The following is a 4,295-nucleotide window of genomic DNA, read 5'->3' as shown; positions in this document are numbered from 1 at the left end:
GCTAATATATAAAGGACCAGGAAGAAATGAATTCCCAGCACCTTAGAGAAGTTATCAGACTCCTCCTTTCAGACAAGTATTTCATTTCTTCAGCAGCTTTTTGACTGTTTATTGTGCCTTGGTTACATTAACACCCTAAGTGGAGCAGCCTTCCTAGAGAATAATAACCAAGATACGCTTTACATGCGGGTAAAGCACTGCGTTCCCAGAGGGAGACAGGGGAGCATGTTTTTATAATAGCTAATATGGCAATGAATCATCCTCCTGAGATAAAGACTAAAAACATTAAGAGGGGAATATAGTAGGTTGAAATAAAAAATTCAAAAAAGGGACTTATCTGGTTCAACTTTTACACATGCAAATAAACAGTATGAGAGGGAAACACAGAGTGAGACATGAAGTAATGAGCAGAAAGATCAGGTGTATCTATCTTCCTGGAGGCTGAAAGAAGGAAGATATTAAACTGTGCTTACTGGTAAATTGCCACTGCCAGTTATTGACAAAGTTGTCAATTATACAGGATTATTTAGACTGATGATACCTGAAGAAATGGGGATTTAGAAACACTTGGGACTAAAAGGAGAGATAGGAATGTGCTGCAGATGATAAATGGAGTGGACTGAAAGTAAAAGAGCAAAGAGTCCAGCTTCGGAGGGTATAATTAAATATCCTTAATTAGCATATTAGAGTACTGCAATGAAACCATATACCTACTTTCAAAGTAGGATTTTAGAAAATAACATAACCGAGTGAATGAAAGACCAAGAATGTTGTATGCCGTAAGACTGCTTGGCATAGAACTTATTCAGATAACTTCTATCTTGCTAATGTTTAAATAACTTAATTATACAAAAATATGCACTGACTGCCCAGGTCTGTAAGCAGTAAGATATTAAATCACCATTAGACAGATTTTACTGAAATTGGTCAGACAATGCATTAGGAAAAGAGGACAGTGCTTGAATTAATAGAATAGGGTTTCACATAGTTGAGTAATCATGTAGCTTAATGCACATGGATAAAGTAGGGACCAACAAGTAAAAGGAAGGTTGCAACTGGCAATGTTTTTAACCACAATGTTTTTAAACTGGTCTAGGAGTAAGAGTTAAGTTTTATTTTGAGACAGGGGATGTGAAAAGTGTTTTGAAATTCTTGGAAGAAGCCTCCTATAATATCACAAAGCTCTGTTCTATTAAAAACATACTCTGCTGAAGAGTTAGGGATATTTGCTACCACAATTTTCTTAATAGAATGAAAGATATTTCACTGTGTTCATGAAGAGATAGTTGACAGGTTAGGATTTCAATACAAGATTTGAAAGACCTAGGCCTAAATCACAGTTTTGGCATTGACTTGTTTGGTCATGCAAGCTTAACTTTTCTGTACCTCACTTTTGATATACAATGGACTGGCAATTCCCATCTCCCAGGCATTTCACCAGGATACACGTATCCACAACCAAGACATTATGGATATAATTGGAAGACTGCATGAAAAACATCGATATAAAAGGCTCTCGGATATATGGCAACATCCCAGTGTTTAATTTATACTACCCTTCTAAAATAATTTCGGTTACTCATATTAAACAAATTCTCTGTTCCGAGCACATAAAGGTTTTATTTGCCACAATGCTACCTAGTCCACTGTTTCAGACTTAAGCGAGACAGGGCACTACTACCAGAAGAACTGAATTTCCATCCCTCTGCTTTGATTGCTATTGTGGCTTCCATCTGCCATGGCTTTTTTACACCATCACTGAGGCCTCAACTAAGTAATGCCTTGAGCAACAGAAGCTAGGGTTTCAATACATGCCACCAATAATATTTCTGCTTCCTAAGAAGCAATGCTAGAAAACAGCCAACTGCAACAAGTTTTTAAAAAATACTGTATGATGACTGAACTGGACAGATTAAAGCGAGTCTTAAATACCGTATTACAATCCAGACAAAAGAAAAAGTACTTGCCTTGGCCAAGCACAAAATCAGTATTATATAAATGGCTCCCCCCTCCCACACACTTGTACACGCAAGAGAAAACAGAAACGCAGCAGGGAGGAGGGCACAGTGGTTGTTTTCCCAAGGACTAATAAACTTCCCAGCTGAACAGTGCTTGTCTTCTGATTGACAAGTGATGAATATGACAATATGCCTGGCTCACATGACGTAAAAATGACAGCATAAGACACTGAAGGCACCCTATTTGTCTTCAAGTTACTTTCACTGATTAGGAAGAAAAGATGCAGAATGCCAGCTGAAGGTGTTTAGGAAAGGTGAAGCCTCTGAAGCAGAAGCTAGCAAAGGCTAGGCAGAACATGTTGACAAGACAGAGAGGGAAGTGAAAGATTAAATTTGTTATTGTTGTAGGTAACCATCATTGAAGACCAATGTACTTCAGAGACTGTACCTGCCTACCCAGCTCCTCCCTCAATCTGAGTCTGAAGTCATGGGAAACTGTAATACATTATTTCAATATAGGATATAATACATATAATGTAACATATAATGTAACGGTATTAGCTTCCAAAGAAATCTTTATAATGGCTGTTGCAGCATACAACTCAGAATATAACTTATAAATGCAGGATTCCTCAGTCTTTGGATTGCTGTTTTCTACTCACAATAAGTAGTAGTTTAGGAAATAAAAAACCAAACCCATGAACACTTAGTTTTGGCTTGCTGTGCCTCAGTTTTTCTGCAGGACATGGTACCCCTCTGCTGGGCAAGAACAGATGAAACAGCAAGAAGCCGTGAACCAAAACTGACTGAACAGTAAAACAAAACCAGCCTGTACAGACTGAAAAGGATAAGTAAGGAAAGGCAACTGAGGCAATGTATGGCTGACCAAAAGCCTGAGAAAATAAGGAGCCCAGGTGCAAACCATTAAGCAAACAGCATTCACAATTTAGACTTAGTTCTCCAAACACTGTCCAAACAAGAAAGTAACATTTTTCATTACATCCATGAAAATGAGTCACCTTGAAGGAGCTGTCATCTTGACAAGCACCAGCTCTTTAACTCTAAAAACAATTGTTGTAATATTTAGGATAACAGGAAGCAGAAAGAATTTCCTAAAGCAAAAGATTATTGTCCATTAAAAACTAAATTATGAGCTACGAAGTCTGCACTGCATGAAGTTGGTAAAGAAATTTAGCTGTAACTTTTGCATTCATAACATTGTTTTCCAGGAGAAGGTATGACAAACCTTAATCAAGCCTTCAGAACAGTTTTTCTTTTTTACTTTAGGCATTACATTTATATACATACATTTTTAAATATGACAACCATAGTAAAGATAGGAGAATTTCAGACATCAGCAGTGATGCAGATGAAAAAGCAAACTCCTACCAGAGACATGTGTGATATCATGTACATTTTTGGGAAACATAGTTAAATCTTACTCTGACCTCTGAAGCATGATAGAGAAGTTAAGACTCCTTCTCATTAGTCTTGAGACTGGAGTATACTTGCCCATTTTGTTTCAGACTTCTTGTTCTGTTCTACAAATGACTCTGCTCGGTTCCCTGTGGGTTGGAATACTACTCATTTTTAAAGCAAGGCAAGATTGCAAAGAAGCCTGGTTTAAAAATAACATTCTAATAAGTGACTTCTAGGAAACAATTTTTTTTTTTGTTAAAAATATAAACACAAAACAAAGTTTGATAATACTTTTTGCCCTTTTATTAAAAACAGTCATTACACTTGACATACATTTGGCAAAGATACATAATTGTATCTCTACTTTCCAGGAAACTAATTACAGACTATTACAAAGTGACACCGTGTATGCAATTACTAGATTCTGGGTCAGTTTTTCCATACTGCGAACTTCTGGTTTTGTTTCAGTTGTTCAGGTGATTCTGCTTTTAGCTTGCCTGTGTGATCAACAACAGTATATTGGCTTAAAAAAAATGTTTATTCTTTTAATAACATTAAAAAATGTATATATGTGCACACAGTGCAAAACTGCACCCAGTACCTGCCGCTAGATATTGAAGAGAACATTCTTCTAGGGTCTTTACCATCCAGACTCATCCTTTTGTACCACTTTTCACATTGAAGCCTGTCACTCCAAGCCTTTCACCTTGTTAACCAAAGTTTGTTTCACTAAGAAACAAGTTTTCTAAACCATTTGTTTAGGGACCAGGAAAGAGAACAAATCTTACCAACAGGAAACTCTCCAGAGGAGAAAAAAGCCTGCAGTGACAGAAGCAGATATGGAGCCTCAGTAAAGACAAGTTTTTCTAATCAAACCTACACAAAAACTTCAACTATACAGCAGCTATATTAACAAAG

The sequence above is a fragment of the Fulmarus glacialis genome, unplaced genomic scaffold, assembly GCF_000690835.1.
Source record: "Fulmarus glacialis isolate BGI_N327 unplaced genomic scaffold, ASM69083v1 scaffold39948, whole genome shotgun sequence".
NCBI classification, from domain to species: Eukaryota; Metazoa; Chordata; class Aves; order Procellariiformes; family Procellariidae; genus Fulmarus; species Fulmarus glacialis.
Note: the sequence above shows the minus strand (reverse complement) of the source record.